The sequence below is a fragment of the Amia ocellicauda genome, unplaced genomic scaffold (assembly GCF_036373705.1).
Source record: "Amia ocellicauda isolate fAmiCal2 unplaced genomic scaffold, fAmiCal2.hap1 HAP1_SCAFFOLD_46, whole genome shotgun sequence".
NCBI lineage: Eukaryota > Metazoa > Chordata > Actinopteri > Amiiformes > Amiidae > Amia > Amia ocellicauda.
The window spans coordinates 201,083-209,802 of record NW_027102982.1 but is presented as its reverse complement, the minus strand read 5'-3'; the positions used below and the strand labels follow the sequence as shown (position 1 = coordinate 209,802).

Sequence of the window (8,720 nt, the reverse complement as noted above, 5' to 3'; positions counted from 1 at the left end):
AACCTTGGAGCATTCAAACCAGTGGAAAATCTGTCTGGAAAAGACTCTACATTCCCGAAACCCCAACTTACAGGTGCATCGACTGAGTGGAAGTTCTTGGACAAAGCCGAACCAGACTGCCTTTGTTCCAAACCACACAGACCTCGTGCCGAGTGCTGTTATCTGAGCCCGAAGCCAGAGAGGCCTCTCTGCGACGAAGTTCACATAAGTTTAACAGTTTGGAGTTTGTGATTCATGACATTTGAGAATTCAATTAGAAATGTTAATCTGTGATTCATAACTCTAGAATGTGTAATATCATTTAGTTTTCTTAAATATAAATGTGTGTTGCATTAAACTGTTTTGTTGATAATTTTAGAAATAAAATCTGTCAACCCCGAGAAATATCTTCTCATTCCTGTTTAACTGTTTAGTCTGAAATTGACACAAGTTAATAGACATTAGATTATTGGTGGCCCTGCCTATCCTTAATCATTGAATAATAATCAGTTAAGGGAAATTGTGGTAACAAATAGGATCTTTCTCGGCACCTAAACGTAAATGAGACTGATATATATATAACGAGAAGTTACCCGACATAAATACTAACCTGCGTAGTTATTTAATGTCTGACTAATAATACTAACGAGAGACTCACCTTCGTCTTACTAACCGGTATTGTAGTCAATGTGTTTATAACCTTTTTTGTTTAACGATTTGTTAAACGGAATGTATGTGCTCTGTGCTGTCATAGCAGTAAGCTGAGAGAGGCTCGTCATGTCATCGCTGAGCTGGCTGGCTGGCTGGCTCTCTGTGTGTGTGTGTGTGTGTGTGTATGTGTGTCTCTCTGTCTGTCTGTCTGTCTGTCTCTCTCTCTCTCTCTCTCCCTCTCAATTCAATTCATTTGTATTGTCAAAGCAATTGGACATGCATACATACATACATACATATATATGGAAAATAAACAATATGTGTACATCTCTGCATTAATGGTGCCCTAACAGATGTGCAAGTTACATGACAGACAGACAGACAGACACTCACACACACTTTCACACACACACACACACACACTTTCACAGACAGACAGACAGACAGACACGCACACACACACACACACTTGTATACCTGACACGTATAGAAGACTGGATAGGGAGATATAAATAGCAATGGGGAGACTCTTGTACTTGGTGTGGCTCTATCCATATAGTGGGGCCAGCAGCCACTTAGCAGGTGTAGCAATAGAAGCTCAGCCTGGGGAGACTGGATTTAGCATTTCCTCTCCATTTTGATAAGTATCCATAATCATTTCTGCAAAATACTTCTATGATACCTATGTATGTTTTTTACTTGTACTATATTATACTATCAAGTATCAGTGTACACATACAATGTGACCTGTTACATTAATACAGAGGCCACGGAAGGCCAGATCACTAATAGCCACTGTCCCCTGATATTACACTTTTTCACAATCACTTTGGCACTCATTTCAGAACCTTGATGTCATTTTTCAAAACTCTAGACACTAAACTCACACCCGATGATCAAAATGCACATTTTTCAAAACTCTAACACTTTTTTACAATTGCTTGGATACAATACACATCAACCTCAGATCATTTGTTCATTGAACTAAAATGACACAACTTACATCAAAGTATTACCATTTCAAAATGCAATTCACACATTACATCTGAGATCACTGTCTATTCATTTCATTACAAAGATCTAACTATCAATTGATACAGCTGCTCAAAATGATAAGTGACTGTTGCATTACTCTTAATGCATAATTTTATGGAAACTGACAAACAATATTCCATGTTTCGATCATGAAAGTTTCAGGATAATGAGATCCATTGACACCAATAACCGAGGAGCATGAACCAGTTGGACTACATTATCTATGGATGTAATATTTCATCATCATTCATCATCATGTAGCACTTTTCCACACCATGTTTTCAGTGTGGAAGGAAAGTTAGAAATTCTTTCTCTAATACCTGTTTTTCTCTCTTGTATACTTAAGAAAGATAAGGTCAAGCTAGAAGGTCAGGCCAGAAGGTAGTTTGATTTCTGCTTGTTATTTACGATGAGAATCTTGGAGACAATGTCAAACAGTATGATTGAAGTGCCTGCTCCCTAATCCATGTGTTGATCTATGAACTCTGTCCTATAATGATATAAATTCTGCTTAGCTAACTTTTAAGATAACATAGTAATGACTTTCTGATTATAACCAGCTCTTTGATTTTTGTGTATAAAAGCTCTGACTGTTAAAATGAAGGCAGAGCGACTTTGGGATCTACTTGAGTCACTGTTCCTCTCCACGCTGCGTGTATTAAAGGCATTGCAACTAACGCTCCAACCTGGTTGAAGATGATTGTTCTTCCACATCAGATTTGACATTACTGTATGTATGCAGGCCCTTGTAATTGCTTTTCCAATACTGCCAACTGGTTATTGATGATTGATTTCACATTGTGGTACGAGTATCGAGTGAAATGAGTGCTATCCACCCCAGCAACACAGTGATAACATGGAGCCGGCAAGTCATCCAGGTCACAATAGAGGTCAAGCAGTGGGAGGAGGAAGACGTGGTGGTCAAAGGAATGGAAGGGGACATGCACCCCTTCTGAGAGGTGGTCGTGGGCCTCGTCATAGAGGAGGGCTTAGGCCTCACCAGAGAGGCAGCCATGGGCCTCATTTGAGAGGTGTTGGGGGAACGTGGTAGAGGACAAGGCCACGGACCAGACAGCGGCAGCAACAGCAAATAGTGTCCAGTGAAATCCGAGAAATAGTTGTAGAGCATGTTGTAAATCATGGCATGACCATGACTGAGGCAGCTACAATGATTCAATCAAACCTCAGAATCAACTCAGGATCAACTGTGGCCTCAATCATCAGAAATTTCCGTACTGAGAAGCGGCAAGTCTTCAGCATGCACTAAACATTAGGCTACTCTCAATTGTCAAATGACTGTATACTGCATACCAATGTGTAGCACAGAGTATAGTGTGCCTTTTGAAAGAAATGCAGACAGAGTGAAGCAGCTGATGACTGAGTATGTTCAGGTATGTTCAGTTTCAAGATGCCTCTTGTGAAAAATGGTTGTGAGAACCTGAACCTGAACACAGGGCTGATGGAAATTCAGAAGTACAGTAATCAATCCTTTGTTTTACACTAAGCCAGGTGAGGAACACTGCAGTTGACATTTTACTGTAGTTTTGTTCTTTTTTGTAGCTAATTATTGTTGCATGGCTTCAAAGAAACCTATGGTGTGATTTGATTGTATTGCATCAATACATTTCAGATTTTGTTCAATGATTCCACTGTGTCTGTAGTATTCTCTCTACTAGTCCTTTTACAGTGATGTATTTATGTGTAGTACCATAATGAAACATGTATCACATATTTTGTACTACAATATTTAATGATTGTACGAACAACTACACAGTGAAACTATCGGTATCTTCTGTGTGGGTGATCTAAATAAATGTTTCTATGGTATTTCATGATAAATGAATTATTTGAACCAACAAGTCTGCAAGTGCAAGGTTTCTTTAAAGATATGAATGCACAATGCAATGTTTTGAACATTGGACAGCCTGTGTTACAAGTGATGACCGTTTTGAGTTTTGTGTCTAGAGTTTTGAAAAATGACATCAAGGTTCTGAAATTAGTGACAAAGTGATTGTAAAAAACTGTATATTCATCCTATTTAATGTGCTCTTTTAAAATGTGCTTTTCTTTTTTATGTTGCCATTTCTGTTCTACCAATGTTTCAGTTGTTAGCCAAAGATTGACAGAGTACATCTCATACACACAGGCCAGACAGCAAGGATTTCTTTTTGAAATTCAATTACAAATGCTGCATGAACTCATCAATACGATTAGAGCTCCTGAAAACTCACTCTACAGCATCTCATTAGCAGTGAAAAGAAACCAAGAAAGTTGGGACAGTCGACTGTTTACCACTATGTAACATCACCTTTTCTTTTAATAACACTTATTAAGCACTTGGGCACTGAAGACACCACTTGGTTAAGTTTAGCAAGCGGGATTTTCCCCCATTCATCCATTATGCATTTCCTCAGCTGCACAACTGCACAGGGCCTTCGTTGTCTTAATTTGCACTTCATAGTGCGCCACACATTCTCAATTCGGAGACAGGTCAGGACTGCAGGCAGGCCATGCTAGCACCCGCACTCTCTGCCTACGCAACCATGCGCTTGAAATCTGAGCAGAATGTGGTTTGGCGTTATCCTGCTGAAAAATGCAGGGACGTCCCTGGAAAAGATGATGTCTGGATGGCAGCATATGTTGCTCCAAAATGTGTACATCTCTTTCTGCAAAAATGGTGCCCTCACAGATGTGCGAGTTACATGACAGACAGACACTCATACACACTGTCACACCCACACACACACACACACTTTCACAGACAGACACACGCACACACACACACACACACACACACACACTTTCACAGACAGACACACGCACACACACACACACACACACACACACTTTCACACAGAGACAGACACACACACACTTACATACATACATACATACATACATACATACAGTGAGGGAAAAAAGTATTTGATCCCCTGCTGATTTTGTACGTTTGCCCACTGACAAAGAAATGATCAGTCTATAATTTTAATGGTAGGTGTATTTTAGCAGTGAGAGACAGAATAACAACAAGAAAATCCAGAAAAACGCATTTCAAAAAAGTTATAAATTGATTTGCATGTTAATGAGGGAAATAAGTATTTGATCCCCTATCAATCAGCAAGATTTCTGGCTCCCAGGTGTCTTTCATACAGGTAACGAGCTGAGATTAGGAGCACTCTCTTAAAGGGAGTGCTCCTAATCTCAGCTCGTTACCTGTATAAAAGACACCTGTCCACAGAAGCAATCAATCAATCAGATTCCAAACTCTCCACCATGGCCAAGACCAAAGAGCTGTCCAAGGATGTCAGGGACAAGATTGTAGACCTACACAAGGCTGGAATGGGCTACAAGACCATCACCAAGCAGCTTGGTGAGAAGGTGACAACAGTTGGTGCGATTATTCGCAAATGGAAGAAACACAAAATAACTGTCAGTCTCCCTCAGTCTGGGGCTCCATGCAAGATCTCACCTCGTGGAGTTTCAATGATCATGAGAACGATGAGGAATCAGCCCAGAACTACATGGGAGGATCTTGTTAATGATCTCAAGGTAGCTGGGACCATAGTCACCAAGAAAACAATTGGTAACACACTACGCCATGAAGGACTGAAATCCTGCAGCGCCCCCGCAAGGTCCCCCTGCTCAAGAAAGCACATGTACAGGCCCGTCTGAAGTTTGCCAATGAACATCTGAATGATTCAGAGGAGAACTGGGTGAAAGTGGTCTCAGATGAGACCAAAATCAAGCTGTTTGCCATCAACTCAACTCGCCGTGTTTGGAGGAGGAGGAATGACCCCAAGAACACCATTCCCACCATCAAACAAGGAGGTGGAAACATTATGCTTTGGGGCTGTTTTTCTGCTAAGGGGACAGGACAACTGCACCGCATCAAAGGGACGATGGACGGGGCCATGTACCGTCAAATCATGGGTGAGAACCTCCTTCCCTAAGCCAGGGCATTGAAAATGGGTCAAATACTTATTTCCCTCATTAACATGCAAATCAATGTATAACTTTTTTGAAATGCATTTTTCTGGATTTTTTGGCTGTTATTCTGTCTCTCACTGTTAAAATACACCTACCATTAAAATTATAGACTGATCATTTCTTTGTCAGTGGGCAAACGTACAAAATCAGCAGGGGATCAATTACTTTTTTCCCCCACTGTACATACATATATATGGAAAAGAAACATTACAAGTATAAATCACAATAAGATGTAATAAAGTACAGATAAACAAAATGTAATAAAATGTGATCTTTTTGAAAATGCAGGGACGTCACTGGAAAAGATGATGTCTGGATGGCAGCATATGTTGCTCCAAAATGTGTACATCTCTTCTGCAAAAATGGTGCCCTCACAGATGTGCGAGTTACATGACAGACAGACAGACAGACACTCACACCCACACACACACACTTTCACAGACAGACATACACACACACACACACACTCACTTTCACACAGAGACAGGCACACACACGTACAGACACACACACTCACTTTCACACAGAGACAGACACACACACACACACATACATACATACATACATATGGAAAAGAAACAATACATTTATAAATCACAATAAGATGTAATAAAGTACAGAAAAACTAAATGTAAGAAAATGTGATCTTTAATACACACAAATATGTATGGCTGGTCGGATGCGTCTTGGACTCGGGTTCCTCTTCATTACGTATAACGCTTTTGCCTTTTGCTAAAGCTTTCCGTGGAGGGGATCGTGGGTGAGTTTGTACCATTTTTGGGAGGATCTGCCTTGTTGGGGCGGAGCTGTGATCCAGGTGAACAGCAGATCGGGCATAGGTGGGCATGTGGGCAGAGGAGTAGGAAGGCCGGTCAAGCAAATAAGCTTGCTAAGGTACGCAGCAGCAGCAAGCAGCCCCCCCATCCAGCCAGCCAGCCAGTCTGGCTGGCAGTGACTGAGTGGTTGACAGACGGCAAGCAACGGAATGTACGTGCTCTGTGATGTCATAGCAGTCAGCTGAGAGAGGCTCGTGATGTCATCGCTGAGCTGGCTGGCTGGCTGGCTCTGTGTGTGTGTGTGTGTGTGTGTCTATGTCTGTCTGTTTTTCTGTTTGTCAGTCTGTCTGTCTGTCTCTCTCTCTCTCTCCCTCTCAATTCTATTCATTTGTATTGTCAAAGCAATTGGACATACATACATACATACATACATATATATATGTATGTAGCGTAAGGTACACTTTTAAATTTCAATTAAAGAAGTGAATTCATAGTATCACCTTATCACGAATCCTGGAGTCTTGTAGAACTCAATTTCTGTAATAATTGGACGCAGACACCAATTCCAAAGATATAAATTGTCAAATTTATTTAAAAACAAAGACTAAATGTAGCACTACACTAATTATACAAAAGGGAAAAACTAATTAAAATTCAACTCTAGATCAACAAATCAAAGACAAATCACTTCCGTGACCAAATCAAAGACCATGGGATCCCATAGGATAACACACAAATCGTTAAACAAAAAAGGTTATAAACACATTGACTACAATACCGGTTAGTAATTCTAGGAATCACTAAGAAACAGTTGAAAGTGCTAAATTGCAGTTTCAGAAGAAGAAAAAAAACTGTAACTGATGGGATATGTAGTACTTTATACTCGAGTGGTCTATGCGATTACACCCTGTTGGTGTTATTAAGAACGCCAAGTACCAGAATGCAGAGCGGGACTGTTTTTTGTGCCGTGACTTGTCGGGGGAAAAAGGCGCAGAAAAAACGGACGAGAAGGTGAAGGTAGTATGGCGGTGATGCACGCGTTGGTGAAGTGGGAAAGCGGGGTCGACAAAGACTCTTACAGCGTGATTCCCACTGCTTGCTTTCGCAATTTTGATTTATTCAGCATTGCTGATGATGACGAAGAGACGACTCGAAACTTCAGAGCAGAGTGGAGAGACACGAACAAACCTCCAAAAGGTGGATGGCCTGTCCATGAATCGCAGATCATTATGACTGGTAACAATGTTTATTTAAAAAAAAAACATTAAAGTCTTTACATGCTATTTGATATATACAATCACAGTATATTTGAAATGAATGTTTAAGTTATTAATGTGTTGTACTTCTAACATACTCTTATAACATGGTAGGTGGTGGTGAGGGCGCTAAAACTCGTCATACTTGACTGGCATTTGTAAGAACGATTTATTGTGTGTTGTGCTTTACAATAAAATCCCCCAAATCACAAAATAAATTAAACCAGATATAATTTAACTTCAGTTTTGATTCAGTGTTGGCTGTTCATCTTAATTTGTATGGTCAAAGCACAGTATTTTTATGACAAATAAATATAATCCCCAAATATCTGTGGACATAATGCAGGGTTTTATTTATTTTATTTTTATTTTAGGAAAAGAAGGCGAACTAAGAAGAAAACTTAATGACCTAACAAAAATGCCCTGTCCTAAAATGAAGAGAGTACCTAAACCAAACAAAAAACTTCAAATTTCAGATGATAGTGACCTTGATGAACCACAGTTACCGGTGAGATAATTACTGCAAATATAAAATAAATGTATTGCAGGATTGTTTTTTTTTAATCATATTCATATATATATATATATATATTATATATATATATATATATATATATATATATATATATTCATTTTAAACTCTTTTTCTCTCTGAATACAGCACAAAATAAGAGAAAACCGATGGAGCTTCAAGAATTAGATCCCGTCATATTCTACAGACATTTAAAGAGTCCAGTGAAGTTGAGATACAGCAAAAAGTTAAGCAGTTCGAAAAGGAAAACACAAGACTTAAAAATGAAAACCAATGTCTTCGAAACCGTATGGTTGATGGTAAGTTTTTTTATTTATAGCAAATAATTCCTTACCTTGATAAATGTTATTCTTCAGTAATTTAGATTCCAGAGTAATGTATTATAGTTGATCATACTGAAGTAATCTAGAACCACAATACAGACTCTTAATGTGCACTGTCTAATAGTTTAATAATACTGATTATTAAATAAAGTTTTTCAACATAACTTCATAATCCTACATT

At 39.2% G+C, this 8,720-nt stretch overlaps 1 non-coding gene across 1 annotated transcript; it reads left to right on the top strand.

Annotated features, from left to right (window-relative positions):
- The first annotated feature begins 6,340 nt into the window (after positions 1 to 6,340).
- On the top strand, positions 6,341 to 6,455 carry LOC136736108 (U5 spliceosomal RNA). The gene has a single exon (XR_010811547.1). It is a non-coding gene; the product is annotated as a U5 spliceosomal RNA (small nuclear RNA).
- Positions 6,456 to 8,720: the final 2,265 nt, after the last annotated feature.